The sequence below is a fragment of the Tupaia chinensis genome, unplaced genomic scaffold (assembly GCF_000334495.1).
Source record: "Tupaia chinensis unplaced genomic scaffold, TupChi_1.0 Scaffold000065_1, whole genome shotgun sequence".
Lineage (NCBI taxonomy): Eukaryota > Metazoa > Chordata > Mammalia > Scandentia > Tupaiidae > Tupaia > Tupaia belangeri.
This window is the reverse complement of record NW_006159523.1, coordinates 590787-614897: the sequence shown is the minus strand read 5'-3', so window position 1 is coordinate 614897 and position 24111 is coordinate 590787. Positions and strand designations below refer to the sequence as shown.

The following is a 24111-nucleotide window of genomic DNA, read 5'->3' as shown; positions in this document are numbered from 1 at the left end:
CCAGAAACACATCATACAATATTCTTAAATGTATAGCATACACAGAACCACATATATGAATATCTACATGTATACATATGTAATATGAAATGTTTATGTCCCTTACATTTATACAAACATATATATAATACAGATTTAGTGAAAACAACATCAAAAAATTACAATGTTTAGCCAGTAGTTCATTTGTTTTGAAGAGTATAAACTTAATGTTACAAATGCAAAAATCAATATTCTCCTGTTTCTATTCTGCTACCTTGCAACATAAGCTTTTTCTTGAGAAAAGTACTGTGCTAGGGAAGTTATATAATCCCAATAATTAATTCAGTTCAATGAAAGTTAGAATCATTACGAAAGTAAAATCTTAAGACCTACACAGATATCAAATAACTGTTGAAATTAAAATATGAGAATAAGATAAAACAATGTAATACACGGTAAATTTATATGCTATTCAATGTAATATAAACAAGATTATGATGATAATAAATAAATAAAAGAATAAAATATAAAAAATAATATTTTCAAGTTGTTTCTAGCTACCTAATAGTGTCCTAGACACACATGACTGTCCCCAAAATGCCATGCCAGGCCTTCCTTGCTGACACATTCACAACTGTGTCAGTGTTTATGTATTCTTCCACATGCTCTTCTTTCTTGGGGAGGGTTGGCCTCATCCTTAGCTGCACAGAATATTATAAATAGCACAGTAGGTAAAAAGATCTTTAAAAGGGCTGGATGGTGATGCTTTGGTAAAATATGACATTCTGCAAGGCTACCCCATATGGAAGTTCCTGGTTTGCTTCAGGAGACTTATATGCCCATGATCTGGGGCTAGTTGAGATTGGGAATGTATCGTGGCACCAGGACCCAGTTAGGGTGTTTTTTTCTGTCTCTTTCACTCATGAAAGATAAATGAATAAATAAATTTTTTTAAAAAAATCTAAGAACTAGCCTCAATGTTGGCCTGTGGATGGTGGTTCCTCACTACTATAGCCATTCTGTGATATGTGCTTACATCAATCTTCTTAGAGTACATGCACAAATAGAATGAACCTGGGTCTTTAATAATGAAGTTGCAATATTGATCAATCAACTCAACAACTGGACCTTAGGATACTTGTGAGACATAGTAAATACCTTCATTGAAACAAAATCATGTTATACTAGCCATACTTTAATTTTCTCCAGGAATTTTTAATTATGCAGTAGAAACATCTATTTTAACACTTCTAAAAGATATTTCTCCATGCCTAATGATTTGATATAAAAACCAAACCCACTATATTTTCCCCAACAGTCTCTTTCTACATAAAGGGTGATCAGAAATTTATACAACATGAATATTTGCTTCTGAAGATTACAAATTGAATGAAAACAAAGACATACAAATAAGCTGGACACTAAATGAATTTCTAATGAATTATTTCTCTATTCCCTCAGTCACCTAGCGCTCCTTTCTTTGGGCTCATTCTGCTCCTTTCCCTTTCTCTGTTCAGCCATGAACTTATCTGTAATTCGTTTGTAACGTGTACTCATGCAGTGATTTGTCATTGCCTTTTCATCTGAATAGACAGGGAATAAGTAGGACAGAAGAATCCAGATTTTGGTACAGGAAAGTCTGATTGTTCAGGGGCACCACGTATTATTGATTTGCCTAAAGAACAGTCCTCAATCTTCTTGCATTTTCAGTCTAGCTCTGAATTTTTTCATCCAGATTCTTCATCAACTTCACTAACTTCGAAAGTCTCTTCATCTTTTGCTGGTTCTGTTGTAATAGGCTTTTCTGTTGGTGATCTTTTCCCAGTTCAAACTCTCTTGGTTGATATTTTAGCTGGTAAATGTCTTCCAGTCATGGTTTTCAGGTCTTCATCCATAACATTCTCACATAGTGAACCCACTTGAGATAAGGCTTCAAATTTTGTCTTTTTTTGTGTCCAAAACTCTTTTTTTCTTTTCCCTTTTTTTATCTGAACCATGGCCATTTTTGCTGTGTTAACTCTATTGTTAAATCACTGTCTCCTTTTTCCTCTGCACCAACTTCATCAATGATAACAAAATTATGACTTTAAGGTTGTTAAAATCTGCCAGAGTCTTCATCCTCTTCAGTTACTTCATCCAAAGTCAATAAATGCAAATCACTGCCTTCATTCTGTATTTCATCTACAGTAGCTGAAATACAAAGGTCTTCAGGCATGTGAGAAGGAATGAACCCAATGAAATTCCTTACAGTATTTCCTTCATCCCCTTTAAGATTTAACATAACAAAAGCTACCTTTGCTGACTCATTTAAAGCTAGGTCTTCCACTGCTCTAATTTCATCCACAATCACCAAGTGTTCCTGTTTGAGAAGATCTTATTCTTTAACTGACAGAATAGAACAGTAACATCTTTAGACTCACTGTAGGAAATACAATCATCTTGGTCAATTAATTCATCTAATGTAAGAGGTGAGTTAAATTCTTTACCATTTCCTCCATATTTAGTTCTTCATCAGTAACTTCATCCACAGTGACTAGAGATTGTGTTAGATGTGCAGCTGCATCTTCTTTTTCCCCAAGCTCTTTCAGTGTTACAAAAGATAATTCTTCCTCAGCACCACAAGGAATAGAAGTTTTCCCCTTCTTTTTTAAGTTAAGATCAGATGAAGGAACACTTTTGAAACCTTCCTTTTTCCCTTTAGTGAATTCTGCTTGGCTTGAAAAAGATGGACTTCTTCTATAACCTCATCCACAGTAACACATTCATCCAGATAATGGGAATAATGGTTCCTTTTTATATTTGAAACTTCAAGTGGTTCTTTTAGTATTCTCAATGTTTTGTACATCCAAAGTCATTTGTGCCCTACACAATCGGAGAAACTTCTCTAGTAATGTACTATAGAAATGATCCCTGAAAGTTCCTATTACAAATTAGGAGTAACTGGTTTTAGTACATACACTTTATTCAACTACATAACTATTGTAATATGATAATACTAAGTGAAGATATGAAACACTTATAATTTATATAGGGCAATTCTGAATGTGTATTATTTAATCCTGTGAAACCATCATAAAATTCATTAATTCTGGCCAACTCATGGGGATGAATGGTTAATACACTGTATTCAGGCTGGGACCACCTGTAAGGCTTCCCAGTTACTTGGGTAGCTGGATTGAGGAGGATTATGAGTTCAAAAATGGACTGGGAAGCATGGAGAGACCCTATCTGAAAAAGAGCCAGGCATGGTGTTGTAGGTGTCTAGTTACAACAAGAGATTGTGGTGAGAAGATCCAGACAGCAAGTTCCTGCTTAAAAAAAAAAAAAAATCCACCATTCTTAACAGTATCTTTCTATCTCTATCTATCAATATACATATAAGCTTTGATATGAGGCACATGTACTCACTGGAGAGAGAAGAGAGAAAGTGAGAAGTCAATCTCCAAGGGAGATTGCTCTAATCCTCTCTCCTCCTTCGTAATCTTAGGATTTTGGGTACATGTATAGTTGCTCACATTGATTTTTATGCCACTGGGTCTGGACTTGAACTGCTGTCAGCCACATGCAATCCAGCTGGCTTAACCTCTGTGCCACCTGCTGGCCCAACAGTTATATTTCAATGTATCAAATACTAATTTTAAAAAGTAGTTTGACTTAATTACTTAATTTATGCCAACTGCTGGTCATTGGAAAACCAGTATTTGTTTCTACCTTTTACCCAATTATCTTTTATTTTAGAATATCATTTTTGTTTAAACCTCATAGTAGATGGCCCAGAATACACAATTTTTGAGAAGAAAGAACTATGGGGATAATTTAAGTTGGAGCAGTAATAGTAAATAAGGAAACTTGTCCTAATTAAACTCATCATCTTGTAGTAAGCAGAATAGTCGCCATCCTGAGGAGGTCCACATCCTATTCCCAGAACCTGTAGTTATGTTAGGTTACACGGTAAAAGGAAATTAATGTGGGATTACATCAGGCTAAAAAGCTTCTGCACAGCACAGGAAACAATAATCACAGTGGAGAGACAGCTCTCAGTATGGGAGAGAATATTTGTAAACCTTGTATCAATTAAAGGACTTACATCTAGTAGAACAAATAAAAAACTCAGGTAATTTATTTAAAGAGTAAATGAGCTGAACATACAACTTTCCAAGGAAGACATACAAATGGCCAAAAGGCACATGAAAAAATGTTCAACATCTCTATCATAAGGTAAATGCAAATAAATCACAATGAGATATTATCTTTGCAGTTACCATCAAACTTTATTATTTATTTTTTGTAAATAAATGAATAAGCAGTTTTTATTCATACAATATGCATTACCAAGTTATCTTCCAAAAACCAAAAGTTTTTTTGGTTTTTTTTTTTTGCTTATCAAGGTTTGACCAAAAATGGATCCTCTTCCTTACCTAGTTTTTGCTTGATTGTTTTCGTGCTACCTTTAAACGTTCTTCATTTAGAAATTAGAGTTTGAAAAGGAAATTCTACGCAAAATATGTTTATATATTTAATTTTACTGTTTGCCTCAGCATTTTGGTAGACCTACTTTTTTCATCAATTCCATTTAATCTTTATTCCCTGTACTGAAAATAAAGTTCAAAAGTGAAAGTATGATTATATTCCTAGATGTTTGTTCTTAAAAGTCAAGAAACTTTGTACTTCGCTTGATCTACTTCTGCTTTAGCATTATTGTCTTCGTTTTTTAGATTAATTTCACATTTTACATAAAGTTTCCATCATCATGTACTTAATATATGTGTACATTTTTCAATAAAGAACTTTTCATTTTTCTATCAAATATATCCTCCTCTTGAATGTCTAATCATCCTCCACCACCTACTCTCTACCGTCCCCACACTCTCTGTTTCCACTCTCTAGAGTCACAGCCATATTCTCCACCTACATTTCTTCAGATTTTTCAACCTTTGCCATAGAGTGCAAACACTCGGTACAAACTGAATGGGTATGTATAATAAATATGTATATTTCAAGGTCTCATTCACTTCACTCAACAGCAAGTTTCTATATTCCTTCACTTTGAGTCAAATGATAGGATATCACCGACTTTTATAGCTGAATAATCTTCCATTTTATACATGAACAACAGTTTCTTTTTTATTTAAGCCAGTCATCAATTTTTGGATATTTAGGATTGTTTCCATGTTTTAACAACTGGAATAAAGCTGCAGTAAATACAAATGTGTAAGCATCTTTCTGATTGTTTTCCTATTCTTTGGGTAAATAACAGGGAGTGAGTAGACACCAAGATCATACAGGAGCTCTATTTGTAGGTTTTCGAGGAACCTCCATGTTATTTTCCACAGATGTACTAATTCGCATTCCCACCAACAGTGTAGGAGGGTCCCCTTTTCACCAGAGACTCCCCAGCACTTGTCATTCTTTATTTTTTGATTCTAGTCATTCTAATTAGGGTTAAATGATATCTCATTATGGTTTTAATTTGCATTTACTTTATGGCAAGAAACTGAACAGTTTTTCATATGGTTTTTCATTCATAATTCTTATTTGGAGAGCTGTCTTTTCAATTAATTGAAAATCACACCTCCTAAGCTTATACTTCTCAGAAAGTTCTGGTGGTGAGTTGGGGCTAGGTGACCCTGCTTATCATCTGCTCCTGGATAGTTAAAGGGTAGAGTGGCACCAGCACCAGAAAGGTAGCCTTTCCTACCTTCTAGCTCTGCAACTGTGGGGAGATGGTTGGAGATTCTAAAGACTGAGGCAGTTGGTCCTCCCCCACAATGAGATACTATTTAAACCTAGTTAGAATGTCTATGGTCAACAAAATAAAGAATTACAGGTGCTGGAAAGGCAATGGTGAAAAGAGAACTATCCTACACTGTTAGTGGGAATATAAGTTGCACTAATTATGAAAAAAAAATACGTGATTCCTCAAGAACCTACAAATAGAACCATATATCTCCATAAACTTCCCAGTATTTACCTCTCAAATAGGAAAACACTCAGTAAGAAAGATATTTACTCATCCATGTTTATTGCAGCAATATTTACTATTGCTAAGTAAATAGACGTGGACTCAACCTAAATGCCCTACAATAGATGACTGGTTTGGAAAAGTGTGGCCCATATACAATGGAATACTACTCAACCATGAAAGCAATGAGATCTTGTCATTTGATCCAAAGTGGATGAATATAGAAGAGTTAATGCTAAGCTAAGTAAAGCAAGACAACCATTGTATATTCTCACTCAATGTATACTGAATGTCTGTATTTTATGGAAGAAATGGAAAGACTAGAAGATATAATAGAGAAAGGGTAGATACCAGAGATGGACAGGATGGGGTGGATGGTGGGGGCTGGGAGGTGGGGCTCAAGAAATAAAAAATAAAGAGACACAGGAATGAAAAGCTGTATGTTGAGGACTATGTGCACAGTCATGTCTTTGACTTGCTTGAGGTACAATGCATTTATGTTCTGAAAAACTATGTTGTATGCTATGAAGCTGTACAATGTTTTACTGTATATTAAAAATATATTTAAACTTTACAAAAAAAGGAAATGTAGGTGATAGGAGTTAACATTGTGTTGTGAACTGAATTTAATTCCCCCAAATTCATAGATTGAAACCCTTATAATAAATGTTATTTATTTGGAGATAGGCCTATTAGGAAGTAATTAAGGTTAAATGAGGTCAAAGGGTAAGGTCCTAATCTGATAGGATTAGTAGCATAAGAGAAGAAGAGAGATTTAGCTCTCTCTTGGCACAGATGCCTAGGATAGGCCATGGTTGAACACATACAGAAGGTGGTTGTCTGCAATCCCATTCAGAGACACTGCAAGCTGTGGGAAAAAAATTGGATTTAAAGATGGAGGAAGGGAACCAGGAGTCAGGGAAAATAGCCTGTAGAAACTAGAAAAGTCAAAGACAGGAATGCTTTTCTGAGCACCTAGGGAAAATATAGCACTGCCAACACTGCTTTTAGCACGATGAAACCAACGTTGAACTTCCAGACTCTATAACTGTAATTAATTAATTTGTATTTTTTTTTGGGGGGGGGGAGAGGGCTATAGGGCATGTGCACTCGCCAGACAGACAGAGAAAGATAGAGAGACAGAAAGAGAGAAAACACCCCATCAGGGAGGATGGCCACGCCGCAGTCACTTCTCCATTCTCCTCTCGGGATCTTGGGCATACATGCACACACGCCCGGCAGGAGTTTAAGCCACTGGGTCCGGGACTCGAACTGCGGTCGACTACATGGGAATCCAGTGACATAGCCATTATACTAACTGCTGGTCCTAATTTGTATTTTTTAAATTATTTATTTTATATATATTTTTTTTAGTTTGCTATGGGACATGCGTGGGTATGAGAGAGAGAGAGAGAGAGAGGAAAACTGAGAAATCAAGTTACCAGGTGTCCAGGACTTAAACTGTGGTTGGCCATGTGGGAATCCAGTGTCTTAACCACCATGCCACCTGCTGGCACATGAAATTATATTTTTAAACTGCTAAGTTTGTGGTAATTTAGTAGAGCAGCAATGGGAAGTAATGATCACAAAGCAATTTTATATTTAAGATTTGATACTTTTATGGGAATTCTGTTTTGTTACTTATAAATATGGCTTAGTAAAATGTTTGGTGAAAAATTGTTATGGTAGTAGTAGATTTGATGTTTATTAGATAACTATCTATAAAATTCATTATTTCTAGCATTATAGTGAATTACACAATAAAAACTATTCTCCAGCTTATGCAAATACAAACTGGTTTCTGGAGAATTTTTGGAAATATCTTTGACACTGATGATACCTGCCAAAACATCAGGCAAAGAGACATGTAAGTACCTCTGACAATGACAAGGTACACTTTTTATTTGAACTATTCTAATAAAGACATATATCTTCAGCAGTATCTAGCAGCCACTAATACTTCACATTGTTATTTTTATTTTAGAGAAAATAGTTTTTCTTGTGTTACTTTTCCTCCGATGTGTTTAATTTTCCAAATAATTTTTTCAAAGGTTTATCTGTTTCATCTCTTTCCAACAGAGATTTATTATCTCTAGATAGACTATAACTCAATTTCTTAAGAAAAATCCCTTGTTGGGAACTAGCAGTTAGCGTAATGGCTATGTCGCTGGACTCCCACGTAATCCACCGCGGTTCGTGTCCCGGACCCGGTGGCTTAAAACTCACGCTGGGCGCGTGTGCGTGCGTCCCCAAGATCCCGAGAGGAGAATGGAGGAGAAGGGATTGCGGCGTGACCATCCCCCCTGGGAGGTTATTTCTCTCTTTCTGTCTCTATGTCTCTCTCTGTCTATCTGGCAAGCGCACGCGCCCTACAGTGAAAATCTCTCCAAAAAAAAAAAAAAAAAGAAAAACCCCTTGTATTGTGTAAACCTAGTAGCCAAAAACCTTTTTCTTGAGTACATTCTGTGACCATATATATGATAATAGAACATTCAGTAATTAAGTGTCTATTAACATGCATATTTCCCAAATGTATTAACTATGCAATTAGTGTTCAGATCATGTTAAGTCATTTCATTTCTGTGACTATTAAGCATGAAAACATTGATAAGATGACATTTACAGCTATAAATCACATGAATAATTTTCTGTAGAAGGATAGAGAAAGCCAAACACATTAAATATGTAACTAGTATAATTTTAAAAATAACTCTTGAATTCCATTTACAAAACTGAAATATGGACCTTACTAATAAGAAGTTAATTACGACCCATTAATCTTTTCTGTGGATTGCCTCAGGTAATCTTAAATGTATAAAATCCCCACCCATTTGAAATTCCAAACCCGACTATTGTTTTAGCAGTTTCAGCTTTCATGATTTCAGTAGTGCAGGATTTAATGAAACTTGGCAATACTTCCACAGCATTGTCACTCTTGTTTTGTAATTATGTACTGTAGAATTTTCAAAACTTAAAGTAGAAACAGGAGGCCCATCGACAGCTCACCTCCGTGCCTAGGCAGCCCAGGCAATGCCCACTGGGGTTCTCTTCCCTGAGAAATCGCAGGGTCTAAGAATCATCTACTTGAGGAGCTGTAAGTTACGGTATGAGATGAAGACATTTGGAAACAGCTTAGAAAAGCTATTTCTTCTGCTTTCTCTTGAAATGTAATTGTAAAAATAATTCTTTAGCTTCTGGCTAGCACTTTCTCTTCTGTCAGTTCTTCAGAGCCCAGCATGATAAATATTTCTTGTTTACTGAGTTTTCCTGCAAAATGTATCACAGATATTGCTTTGTTGACACCTCATTAGTTCTAAATTTAGTAAATGAAACCATTTTTATAGGTCAGAAATTAAATATTTGCAATGCCATTTTGTTTCTGCTTTAATTTCCTCATTGTATATTAATCGATAATAGCATGCCTTTATCAATTCTGGATTATCTAAGTACCTCTGTGTTTACAAACAACATCTTTATTTGTATGATCTATCTAGCATATACAAGTTTTCCTTTTTAAGTGATAATCTTGAAATAAAGATCACAATGTCTTCATATTATATAGAAAGAGGATACTGCTCCTTTGAGTTAAGTGGGTAGCTTAAATTCTGATTATGAATCATCATGAATAAAACTGAAGTAGCTATCTTTTTCAGAAAATTTATTTTTTGCTGAGATTTTATTATCCATTATTTTAGTGAGTTCCTTTTTCTGTGGACATAGATATATGGATTCTATAAGTTCTCATAAAAAGTTGGAGAATACTAAGAAATTAATATTAATAAATGATTACCATAATAATTATGTGATTTTATAAGTGAAATATTTGTAACCATAGCATTACAGTAATAATAAAGATGGTAGATGTCATAGATAAGTACTCATTCAATAATTTTAATAACTTAATGAATAGATAAGCTTATGACCTTTCATAATTGGTAGAAAATCATATTATATTAATATATTAATTAAAATGTATGAGAACAAAATATTAACTACAAGTTCAAAAAGTATGAATGAAGTTTTATACAGTAACAAAGCCCTCCTCAAATTTCAATATTTCTCAAGGTCATTTTGCCACTATTTCTTTCTTTCTCTTTTTCTTTCTTTCTTTCTTTCTTTCTTTCTTTCTTTCTTTCTTTCTTTCTTTTTTTTTTGTAGAGGTTTTTGCCTTAGAGCATGTGTGCTCATTGTAGAGAGAGAGACAGAAACAGTGAGAGGGAAAGTGAGAGAAATCACCCCCAGGGATATGGCCACACCCTAATACCTTCTCCTCCATGCTCCTCCTGGGATCTTGGGCATGCACACAGAAGCACCCAACCTGAGTTTCAACTTGACCTGTAGTTGGACATGTGGGAGTTCAGAAAACACGATCTGTACACCATCTGCTGGCCTCATTTTGTCACTATTTCAAAGCTACAATTACATACATAGGAGATATCAGCCAAGTAATCAGTTAAAAACCAAATATTTCCCTAACACAAAAATTTATAAAATACAACATTAAGATAAAGACAACACAGTCTTTAAAATTACATGTTGAAATATTCACTTTGCATACTAAATGACGTGATTGTATAAAAGAACTTGAAATAAAATAAGATAAAAAATAAAGCAATTAGATCAATTAAGATATTTTGTTAGCCAATAAAATGTAGGGGGGGAAATTAATAGAAAGCAACTGCAGATACTAGAGATAGTGTGCGAGAAGAGTGGGAAATGGCCGAGGGTAAGAATGGGGGGGTGTAAATATGTGTGTATAAATATATAAAACAAGAAATAGAAAATCATTTGTTGATAATAGCATATATGTCTAAATCACTATACAGTGTAATTGGGAAAAAAATTAGTAAAATTGTTAAAAAATTACCGAAATCGTATTGTTGTATCAGGTACCTATAAGTACATTGTAACTTGTATAAAAACTTAGAATTTTATATAAATTCAACCCATTTCAAATGAGATTTTGCTAGAGAATTCTATTGGAATCCAAAGTGAAGCTTTCTATTTGCAATGGCAAGAACTGCAATTAAGGTACATCCATTTTATTTTGGTGGTGACCCGATTTTACAGGAGTTTTTGTGTATATCATATGTATAAACATAGATACAATGATACAATGGATATGCACATCTAGAGAACTAATCATAGTTTTATATAGATGTTTAAATTATTCTGCTTCTAACATTTTAAGTAGTTAGCTATGAAAAGTACATCTTGGTTTGAATCACTTAAAATTTTCTCTTGTATAGATGCAAAATTTCAAACATTAGCAATTTCTCATAGATCAATGAAAAAACACATAAGAGATTGGTAGACAGACAGTCAGACAGACAGGTAGAAAAGCAAATAAACAGATACATAAACAGAAAGAAGTAAGACTTTGATACGTTGTCCTGGTGTTTGGATTAACTAAGTGCGATTACTTGTCTCTATCGCAAGGGCTCATGTGCCTCTTCTCATTACTTGTTTCCTCCATCTCAGGAATAATAAATGTCCCTACTTTTATGTTAATCATGTTCTTGATATTTGTTACAATTAATTACTTATAGATACATCCCCAAACAGCATACGTTTAGTTTATATTAATTTTTAAGAACAAAATTAGACTATGTAACCAATATTAAAGTTGGTTCATTTGTATAAGTGTACTTTCTAAAATTTATCCAAGTTCCTATGCATTGCTATGGTCCACTTATTTTCACAACAGTATAATATTCAAATAAATGAATATACTCTAATTTATTTTTTGTTATACAGTTGGTAATCATTTAAGTTATTTTCTGGTATCTGCTATTACAAATAATGCTGCTTTTACAGGGAACACACATGAAAGAGTTTTAATAGGATATAAATCTGGACTCTCCATATCGTGTTAATTTAGGCTCTAGTTCTACCAAAGGACAACATTCAAATCACAATTTAGCCAGGATTTTCTTTTCTTCCCTCTGTTAAATTCGCTGCCAAGGTAATTTGAAGTAAGAGAAGGCCACGTACTATTTTACATGTGATTACATATATACACTGAGATCCATAGGATTCTCCTCTCTGTGGAAAAAGGTTGTTTCTCAAGAGTTAAAACATTCTGAAAATAAACAAGATGCCTACCTAGAGTTAAATTTCTAATAAATACATTTTTAGTGTAAATATTTCTTAAATATTACATGAAACACACTTATGCAATTATTTGTTATTTATCTAAAATTCAGTTAGGCAGCCTGTATTTTATCTGTCAACTCTATTTTGGACTTATCTTAGAGGAGTCTGAGATTTTCTTCTGTTCTCCAAGGTTTGATAGGCCACAAGAAAAAAAAAAAAAAGATAACACTTTAGATTCAGAAAATGTACACCATGCTTAAGAAAAAATATACACTTTTCATTATTATTATTCTTTATGTTTTTTAAATTTACATTTAATCACTAGGTAGCTTTACAGTGTACAACTTTTTTATTTTTTTTTTGCACCACGAATGCAGTGCATATCAATCCAATCAAAGATATTACCACATACACTTTCATCAATAGACAACATTTCATTCATATGTCTGTTAAATGTCTCTACTATTCACCTTTCCATCTTTAAATTTCTGTCACTGAGTGAAAATGTTTGGTATATAGTGAGCAGGTATATACAGTGCCTCTCCTTCATAGTCCAGCTTGCCTTACTTAGCAATAAATCTTCCATATTCATCCACTTTGTCTCAAATGTCAGCATCTTATTTTTTTATTGGCCGAGCAGTATTCCATATTCTATTTTGCATTTTAAGTTCTTTTACTCACTTAGATTTTTGCCCAACTATTCTTTGCACTGTTGTCAGTTGTTTAATACTATGAATAAAAATATTAAACAGATTTTTATCCTGGTTTTGTGTGTTCATATGTGGTCAGGGAGGAGTGACAGAATTTGAACACCTAGATCATCCTTTAACCAAACTTGGATTTAAATCTTACATTTGCTAATGCTTTTCTTTGTGACTATATTCCTATATTATATCTTACATATTAAGAACTATCCATTATTTTAAGGTGATCATATTGTATTATAACTCATCAGAAACATTTTAGGGTAAGTAAGAGGTTTCATGAATGATATGACCATTTTCTATATTCTTCTACATCAGGTATGTTTCTATTCTGATATATTACCAAAGATTCTTACCCATTGCTGAGGAACCTCACCAAGATGTATACAAACCCTGCTGAATCCTCCTCTCACCTGGGTGCTTTTTCACTCATCTCACAACCTGAGTACTGTGGAACTATCAGCCCACTAGAGGGTTCCCACTCTCTGGACAGATTACTGCTCCGAGGACTCCTTGTGTAGGATTTTCCCAATAAAGCTTGTATTGTCACTGTTACCTTTTTGTCCCATGTTTTTCCCAGGTAAGTTCCAAATTCCTCAAACAACTACAGTAATCCATAACAAGTTACCAACATATTTATCAAATCTGCTCTTTCTTTACAAACCACTGTCAAAGCCTAAATCCAAGCACTTAATATTTTTACATTGTTTACTTTAGTGTTTCTAATTCTTCCATTCTCTATCCATCCATAGTATCAATTAATAAGAGATGTTTCTCTGTGACTATCTGCTATTTATACATTTTTTACTTGTTTAATGATATCTCTCTACTGATTTTGGAGAATATAGACATTTTAGAAACTATATAAAACCTTCTACAATCTTCCTACTATTTAGTCTCTTTTATTTCTTTCCTATTTTGTGCCATTGAATACCCAGTATAAAATGCAATAATTACAACAGATTAAAGAGGTTCTGCACAGCAAAGGACACTGTAATTAGGGTGACTCGACAACCCTCAGAATGGGAGAGAATTTTTGTGTCTCAGATAAGGGATTGATAACCAGAATACACAGAGAACTCAAGCAGCGTACCCAAAAGAAAATGATTTAACCCAATTAAAAGATGAGAAAATGAGCTGAATAAACAACTCTCTAAGGAAGACATATGAACAGCCAAAAAGTATATGAAAAAAATGCTCAACATCCCTCATTGTAAGGGAGATGTAGATCAAAACCACAGTGAGATACCACCTAAACCCAGTCTGAATGGTGAAGATTAGGAAACAAATAATGATTGGGACCAGCAGTTGGCATAATGGCTATGTCACTGAACTCCCATGTAGTTGACCGTGGTTTGAGTCCCAGATCCAGTGGCTTAAACTCACACCGGGTGCATGTGCGTGCATGCCAAAGATCCCAAGAGGAGAATGGAGGAGAAGGGATTGCAGCATGGCCATCCCCTCTGGGGGATGATTTCTTGCTTTCTATCTCTTTGTCTCTTTCTGTCTGTCTGGCGAGCACACACACCCTATAGCAAAAATCTCTCCAAAAATAAATAAATAAATAAATTGTAATGGACACTAGAGACAAAGTGGAAAGAGAGTGTGGGAAGGGAAGAGTGTAAGCAATTGAGGGATAAAATGGAGAGGTAAGATACTGGAGGGGCAGAGATAAGGTTTATTATATGTTGATGAGGATATGTATGGCTGTCTTAGCTGGGCTGGACTGAGGTGTACCCTGCTGGGTAAAGTCTCTTCACAATCTAAATGATGTATAGCGATTTAATGTAAATAATAATTTAATGTAAATAAAACTACTAAATAAATACAATTTAAAAATAATAATAAATAAATAATGCAATAACTGGAACACACCTTTTTTTTAAAAAATACTTGGTATTAAGATAAATAATTACAGTTAATGAAGAAAAATTTCCTATGTCTTAGGCTTACTGTGTGGGTTATACATATTTATGAAGTATTGAAATGTTATATTTTCTCTGGACAATGTTGCATGAAGACACTGTTGAGACAAAAAAAAACCCCAAAAAACAAAAAAACAAAGCGTATGTTTTGTGCTGTTAATTTACTCAATTTCGTATAGCAAGAAAGGAAGGATTGCCTTAGAGAGCATGAACTTCTTTTGTATTAGGGGATAAAGAATGACATGCTTCAGTGAAAACTGAAAACAAAACTATTAAATAAAATTAAAATGAATTAGATAAAAGTAATTTTAAAATATGCTGGAGGGAAAGAAAAAATGAAAGTCATAAGAGAGAGAAAATGCTAAGTGTCCTGTTAGGCCATGAGTAATTCAACTGTATGACATGAAAGTGAGGTATCTGAATACACTCGGTAATACTTGAGTGGCAAGAAGTAGGTTTATACCAGATCCAGAGAAGCCCCAGTGGTAAATCATTCTAAGAAAGAAAGACCTGAGATACTGAAAGTTTATCATGCCAAGTGAAGGGCAGTATAGCAACAAGGACAACGAGGGTTTCCGAATCGCACCTAAATTAGTGTTATTTGGATTGATATATTTAAATATGGGCAGATGTTTATGCATATGCATGCATATAGTTTGTATTTTATTCATGAAATTTGTAGTACTGCTAATTATAATTTTTTTTTACATTGAGAGTGGGAGGATGTGTATGATAACTTGATATTTTCCTCAGTGATAACACAAGACAAAAAGCAGAAAAAAAAAAACATAAAAACCCTTAAGCGAATTTCTTGCACAAACACAAAAAAAATAAATAGTTTTATAAATGCTTGTGATTGCATGCTGTGTGTTTGCGTGTGTGTGAGTGTTTGTGAGTGCTTGGAATGAGAGTGACTATAATCACGACATACAAACTGGAACTGTCAAAAAGTAGTTGTCTGCAAAATGGTAAAACTAGGAGATCTGATCATGCATGCTGACATAACTGTTGAAAATATGAGTTTAGGTCAGCTCAGGTGAGTTTCTAAGGCCAGCCTGAGATAGGAATTCTAACAAATTACAGAGTTGCAAATTAAACCCCCATTCTCAGTACATCCCCCTTTTATTTTTCTTGATTATGCCTAGCAGGTAGTACATTAAAAAGGCTGAGAACATTTAGTCTCTGAATTTTCTTGAGGTTACATTGCTTCTGCTCAGTGTCTGTGTGAGGGAGTGCTGGCTCTTCCTTCCAAACAGGGAGCACTTATGGGAGCATTTTCTGCTTGCCCCAGTTATTTTCTCTTCTTTTCATTCTTCATTTGTCTGAAGTTTTTGACCCTTGGTCTTTGTACTTAAAAATTGTGCAGTACATTCTGTTGAACAAGATAAGCATACTTAAATACTGCTATCATTTGTTGGACACATATCGCTGAATGATCTTTATGCTCATGTTTTACTTCATGACTTGAATATATTCCACAATATTTTGACACTAAGGGATGAGGTCTTTAATAAAAAACAAATCTCATTATTATCTTCTAAGGAATTTTTTGTTACATTCGATGACAACCTAGTTACCTGAAAAATGTTCACAGGAAGAATATAGTATTCTCCACTGGACTGGTGAGAAATGTATACTTGTTGGAATTTTCACTTTGCCAGCTAAGTAATATGTGATTGGATGTATAAATGAAATTAAAATAAATAAATAAATACAATAAAATAAAAAAGAATAGGTACCAATTGAATCATTAAAATAAATATGTAAAAACAGACACAGTTTGGAAATTAATTAAAATTTGCACTTTCCAATAGGAATACATTTCACACCAGTCCAGTTAAAGATACTACACACATTATTATCAACTGATAATAATCCATTTCTGTTGTAAATGTCTTGCCTCTCTATTTTTCTCCTCCTTAATGTCTTTCCTCATACTCTCCTCCTTCTCCCACCCTCTTCCTACACTGCATCCAGTATCTATAACCATTTTCCATGTTTCTATATCCTCTAATCTTTCAGTTTGAGCCACAGAGTGCAGTCAATTTAAGTGGGGACCTATAATGTCTCTCCTCCATAGCCTGGGTTGCTTCACTCAGTAGTAAAAGTATTTTTTTTTTCGACTTGTGGAGCTTTTGATTATCCTGTACACAAACTCACAAAAAGCTGTAATGTAGAAAGCAATTTTAGGGTGAGTTAATTAACAAATCCCCTCTCATTACACATGAAGCACATTATCTTCACTATCTCATTGATTTTTAATGATACGTCCCTTAAGTATGAATTTAAAATGATTTCATACTTTGTAAAAAATAAGATACGTATGCAAAATTACTATTTTTATTTTTATTCTGTGTTGAATCACAGTAAGGATTTTTTCTTACCTTCCTTTGAAAGTAGCTAAATTCTTTGTGCATCTCATTTTTTAAATTTTACTTTTTATTTTCTCATTTTAAAAATTTAATCACTGCACATCTCCACAGCATACAAAATGAATCTCCCCAGCATGAATGCACTGCATATCATTTCAGTCATAAACATTAACATACGCATTATCATCAATAGATAATTTTTGACTTTTTTGTTTGTTAAATCTGTCCAGATGTACAGGAATAGAGGAATAGACTGAAAAAGTATGTTACATGTACACTATGGAATACTGCTCAGCCATAAAAAACAATGAGGCCAGAGGCCAGTGGGTGGCGTGGTGGTTAAGGGTGCTGTACTCCCACATGGTCGACCATGGTTCAAGTCCCAGATCTGGTGGCTTTCTTTCTCATTTTCTGTCTCTCACTCTGTCCCTCTCTGGTCAAATTTAAATAAATAAATAAATACAGTTAAATAAAATAACTCTTTAAAAAAAGGAAAAACAAACAAACAAACAATGAGGCCCTGGCATTTGATACAAAGTGGACAAATATGGAAGATTTAATGTTAAGTGAAGCAAGCCAGACTATGAAGTAGAGCTCTTGTATATCCTCACTTAATATATACCCCAAATCTGCACTTTATGGCAGAAACTGAAAGATTGTAAGAGATAAAAGCATAGGGAGCAATGGTGGATACTAGAGACAGTACGAGAGGAGGGCGGGCAATGGTGGGTGGGAGAAGGGATTCAAAGGAGGAAAAAAACAGCAAAACTTTTAATTCAGTGTTTTCTTGGTGTATTCATTTTACATTCTGTAGTGAGACATTCTAGAACTTTAGTATGGCCTGGGCTCTGACCAGTGAGAGCAGATAGTAGCTATAAACAGTGCAGTCACAGTGGTCAAAGAGTTGAACATCAGCCTTGGAGGTGTTAAACAGCTTTCCTCGTGTACGGAGGAGATGGTGTTTGTGCCCTGCCCAGGCCCAGTCTAAAGACTGGGATACCACCTGCCACCTGTTGTCAGCATAGACGTCTCACACAGCTATCCTCTTCTCTGAAGAGTTGCCTCTGCCTAAGACTCCATCTTTACTAAAGGGCTTCTCAATATTATTTGTATTTCTCTCACATATATAAGATTTTCTGTATTATCTGTTTTTCCTCTGATGGTTTTTGGTAGTTTGTGTCTCTCAAGAAATTGGTTCATGGGAACCAGTATTTAACGTAATGACTATGTCACTGGACTCCCACGTAGTCGACTGCGGTTCACGTCCCCGACCCGGTGGCTTAAAACTCACGCCAGGCGCATGTGCGTGCGTGCGTGCCCAAGATCCCGAGAGGAGAATGGAGGAGAAGGGATTGCGGCATGACCATCCACCCCTGTGGAGTGATTTCTCGCTTTCTGTCTCTATGTCTCTGTCTGTCTGGCGAGCACACGCGCCCTATAGCAAAAACCTCTCAAAAAAAAAAAAAAAAAGAAATTGGTTCATCTTATTTAAATATTAAATGTGGCTATAGAGCTTAATTAATAGTATTAGTATTCATTTCTTTTTTTTTTTTTTGGAGAGATTTTCACTGTAGGGCGCGTGCGCTTGCCAGACAGAGAGAGACATAGAGACAGAAAGCGAGAAATCACCCCCCAGGGCAGATGGTCATGCCACAATCCATTCTCCTCCATTCTACTCTCAGGATCTTGGGCATGCACGCACATGCGCCTGGTGTGAGTTTTAAGCCACTGGGTCTGGGACGTGAACCGTGGTCGACAACGTGGGAGTCCAGCGACATAGCCATTACACTAACTGCTGGTTCCCCATTTCATCTTTAAATGTTGATGAAATCAGTGTTGATTTGTCTTTCATTTATGATTTTGGTAATCCATTATTCTTTCATTGGCCTTGTTTAATTTAATCAACTTTTTTTTTTTTTAAGGAATTTTTGCTATAGGGTAAGTGTATTTGCCAGAGAGACAGAGAGACAGAAAGCAAGATCCCCCAGGGGAGATGGCCACACTAAAATACCTCTCCTTCATTCTCCTTTCAGTATTTTGAGTATGCATGTACACACACCTAGTATGAGTGTTAAGCCACAAGTCTGTAACTCAAACTACGATCAACTACATAGGAGTCCATTATGCCATCTGCTGATCCTACGCTATATGAGTTTTAACTTGCCAGGTCTGTGACTTGAACTGTGGTCAACTCCATGAGAGTCCAGTAATATAACCATTATGCCATCTCTGGTCCCAAATTTAATCAACTTTAACAATACTTTTTAAGGAAAATTTTGGCTTCCCATTTTTTTCTGTATTTTCTTGTTTTCTATATTGTTATTGGTCAACTAAGTCCCATTGCTTCTTTACCAGTCAGTGAAACAAGAGGTGGAAGAAGGGAGTTTATTTATGTAACTGATTACAGGAAGATAGCAAGCATCATCAAATGGTCTTGAAAAAGTTTAGTATGGAAAGGAGAGAGGGGGAAGGAAAAAAAGTAAAAGTATGCTTAATTGAAAAAAAATGAGAAGCTATTTGCTGATAAGTTATAGAGTAATATCTTTGGCTTGACTGACATGTGTAGTGTTTGTGCTAGAACAAGAAATGTACACTGTAAAGATGTAATAAAATGTAAATAAACTAATTAATTAAAAAAAAACAGAAAAACTCAATATGTTCTTAGTATTTAGTGATGAAAGATACAAGCAACATGCAAATCCTTCCCTACTACAATCAATCAGAGTCATAGCTTTCTCCTCAGTAATTATCTTGATTCCTTCAAATACCCTCTCCTGTTTTCTCATCTGACCTTTCCTCCAACAGATTTCTCTATGACTCATCACTTGGTCAGATTATACTTGTTAGAGGTCTTTCTTAATTCAAAAACAGATGCAATTCTGCAAACCTTAAGATGACTGCTTCCCTATCATTATGATTTAATGTTTATTTTCTCATCTATTTGTTTTAATTTGTTTTTCTATCTAGTTTCATAACATAAACAGGTCATGGCTTTTAGTTCTTCTCCTCTTGCATGTATTTAACATGTTTTTTTCCTCCTCTAAACACTGCTTTATCAGCATCTCACATCTTTTGATGTTCTCACTTTAATACAATACAATGTTTTTAAAATTTCACTTGAGACCATGTGTCAGATGGAAGTGTGTTGTTTAATTTCCAAGTATTTGTTGGGGAGGAGGAGAGGTTTCAGCCATCTTGTTATTGACTTCTACAGTGAGCACAATTTGACCGGGCTTTTTTCAGGTAGCATAATGTTTTCAAGGTTCTCGCATATCGTTCTGCATATTGTTGTACATATCAGTGCTCCGTTCTTTTCTGTGACCGAATAATATATCATTGTACATATATAGGACCTTTTCTTAAAGCGTAACTTGAGGGGTGATTTGGCTTTCACATTTCAGCTATTATGAATAATACTGCTGTGAATACTTATAGACATGTTTTTTGTGAATATCTACTTTCAATTATTTATGAATAGATTTAGAAGTAGAACTGAGGGTCATACAGTAACTTTATATTCTAACTTTATAAAGGTATTAAATTGTTTTCACAATGACCGAGACAATGTTCATTTCCACCAGAAATGTGAAGAGTTCTGATCTCCCCACAACCTGATAAATATTTATTTTCTGCTTATTGTTATTTTATTACTCTTATTTATTATAATCATCACTATTTTTAATAGTCATCTAATTGAGCATGGGCCGATATGTCATTTTGAACTTGATTTTAATTTTCTTTACAATTAATAAAATTGAATTTCTTTTTATGTAATTGTTAGTCATTTGTAAATCTTTTTCAGAAAAATGTCCTTTCAAACTCTTTGCCAATTTATGACTGAGGTCATTTTCTCTTAATTGTTGAGTTGTAAGTGTTCTTCATATATTATTGAATATAAATCCTTTTCAGATATATTGGCAAATACTTTTTCTCATTCTGTTGATTGTCTTTTCAGTTTCTAGTATCCTTTAAATCTCACAGAAGTTTGTAAAAAAAATGTGAAAAGTCAGTTGCTGTATATAGTAATGCCTTTGTCTTGACTGGATACGGATGGTATTCATGCTGGAAAAAGCATTGTACACTGTAAAGATATACGTGATTAAATGTAAATTAAAATCATTTTAAAATTTGATAAGTAATTAAGTTTTTTTATGACTTCAGGTTTTAGTGTCCCATTTAAGAATCATAGTCAAATCCGATATTTAACCCTATATTTTCTGAAAGCTAAATTATTTTAAAAATTACATTTTGATTTTTGGTCCTTTCTGAGGTACTTATTACAAATCAAGTAAACTAAGGGTCCAACTTTAGTTCTGCACATGGATATCCAGCTGTCTCAGTGCTGCTTGTTGAAGATATAATGTTCTCTTCACTGAATCATCTTGGAATACTTGATGAAAATCGATTGGACATAGGCATAACCATCCTTCTACTTTTGACTACATTTTCCTATTTAAAGTGACTATCTTGTGGGTAACCTTTAGCTGGAACTACTCCTTTTCCTTCTTTGCTAACATACCTTGACAGTATCTGAAGTTTAGCTGGTATATTTCAGACCTTTCACATTTAAAGTGATTATGGATTAGTTGAATCTATGTCTACTATCTTTGTAACTGATTTGTTGTTGCTTAATTTTCTTGTAGACTTTAATTTTTCTCCTTATTTTGTGATTTCTGTAGTTTTACATGAGCATTTTATTTTGTTTCATTTATTTTTAAATCTAGAGGGTGCATATACTTATAAGAAAGAGAGAGTGATAGAGACAGAGATAGAAGAAAGAGACCAAGAGAGAGAGAATCCTCTCAATCAGGTGTGATCATGTCATGACACATTTGGCCATGTGGGATCCAGCAGAAGTGACTTTTTTTTTTTTTTGAAGTCATAAATACAAAATGAGTGTTATTAGGGGCTAATCTCAAGATGTTAACATTGGAAGTTTCTCTTGAGACTTTAGAGAGAATCACTTTCTTTGTCCTCACCTGAACTCTTGTTTATCTTTTTCCGTCTGTCAGAATTCTCTCACCACAAAATGTGGGCACTCCCCTAAGACTAAGACTTATAAATATTTGTAATTTTAATTTTAATCCAAACTCAGTCCATCAGTTTTCAGAATTACCATTTGTGTTCTTACCAGTTAGGACTCCTATAGCTCCCAGTTCAGATCAGCACATTTCAGTCGCTGGATTGCAGTGGGTGCCCTCACCTCTCCAGATCTCGGGGCAGCTGTTTGCCCTGTAACTTCATTTCTCTCAGAGTTATCAGAAAAGGCGTCAATTTTCAGTTTGCCCATTTCTTAGGACAATGAGAAAGATAGCTTTCAAGATTTTTTTTAAAAAATTGGCTGTAATAAGATGTAATTTTCTAAGCATAGCAACTCTCTCTTTGAAAGACCTGCACTACGCAGAATTCAAGGTAGTCTTTACTCATTCCTGTTAGTTGTTTCCTGAGCCTCTGTACATAAACACCTCTACCGCCATGCGGTATTCTAGATCACAAGTCCCAAATCTAGTGAAACTGGCAACATGGTTTGCAGCTGTGGCAATTTTCTGAAGAAAAAAGTGGATCTAAGCTGTATTTCCCAAGTGTGGGTTCCTAAATACAAGAAGTTCCATTGAACTCTTTGCCTTTTTACTATTTTTATTTTTAAATTATTTATTTAATTAATTTTATTTTTCATTATTATTTTAAAATCTGTTACAGTTCATGTATGCTCACCAGAGAGAAACAGAGAGTGAGAAAGCAAACTGCAGGTCTAGGGCTTGAACCATAGTCAACCACGTGGGAGTCCAGTGCCCTGACCACCACTCCATCAGCTGGCTCTACCTTTTTATTATTACTAGCTGGTATGAGACACAGCATCTTGATTAATTTTTTTAAAATTTTCTAATTTCAAGTTACATTTAATTGTTATACAATGTGTTTTTTTTCTTAATGCAAGCGGTGTGTGATAATCAAATCGATACCATGGACATAATTTTCAACAAAGGATTTTACATTCTTGTGTCTACTAAAAGCTTTTTTGCCTGAGCCCTTCCCACTCACCCTTTCCAGCATCTACCCTCCTTCTATTTGGTTTCTGGAATCTACACTTGTCTTTTCGCATTTTAATTTATTATTTTTAAAAAATTTTCTAGAGGGTGCATGTACTTGCTGGGGAAAGAGGAGAGAGAGACCAAAAAAATTGACAAATCGACCTCTTATGGGGAAAGGATATATTAGAATCCCGTCTCCTCCATTTCTCCTTTGGGACCTTGAGCATACATTCACATGTGCCCACTATATTTCTCAAATCTTGGGGTCAGGGACTCAAACTGAGTTGTGGGCCTTTGCAAATATAAAATTGAAGTGTTAACATTGGAGGTTTTTGTTTGTTTATTTGTATGTTTTTGCAAATATAAAATCAAAGTGTTAACACTGAAAGTTTCTCCTTGAGGCTTTGGGAATGGTGAGCAGCTTCAGAATCTCTTTGAGAAGAGAGGTGTACTAAATATATTTGTGATCAATTTGCAGGGTCTTACCTCAAGCCAATCTGGACTTTTCTCCATTCTGGGTCAGTTAACTGACTTGGCTGCAGAACCCGGGTGAAGGTCAGCCTTTTTCATTGTATTGACTGACTCACTAACTTCGGTTTGCTAACTTCCGTTTTATTTGACTGTATAAATCAAGCACACTGCTACAGCTATTTATCTATCTCAGTGCCACTGATTTGAAGATCCATTGGCTAACACCATAAATTGTTGCAGGTCAAGAGATCCTGCTTGCCCCAAGAGCCTTGATGTTCACTTAAAAATGATGTCCACTTTGCCCTGGTGTTAAACATTTTCACTTCCGCTGTCATTCAGGAACGACAGGTGCCATCACCCTGTTGTTCTCTGGGAGCAGACCTCAGTGGCAGAACATCTGACTTGAAGAGGAAAGCCATTTCTGAAATTCTTAGACGTCTTAGTCCATAACAGTGCACTTTATTTTTTCTTTAATAAAAACAGTGTTTTCGGAAGCATTCCAATAAATTTATCAGACCAAATATAATAAACCAAGTGATGTTGCAGTACAAATATAATAAATAAGCCCTA

At 34.7% G+C, this 24111-nt stretch overlaps 2 pseudogenes; both read right to left on the bottom strand.

Annotated features, from left to right (window-relative positions):
* Nucleotides 1–1440: 1440 nt before the first annotated feature.
* LOC102478800 (zinc finger protein 638-like) lies at nt 1441–22328 on the bottom strand (annotated as a pseudogene).
* LOC114005081 (uncharacterized) lies at nt 2784–2905 on the bottom strand (annotated as a pseudogene).
* Nucleotides 22329–24111: the final 1783 nt, after the last annotated feature.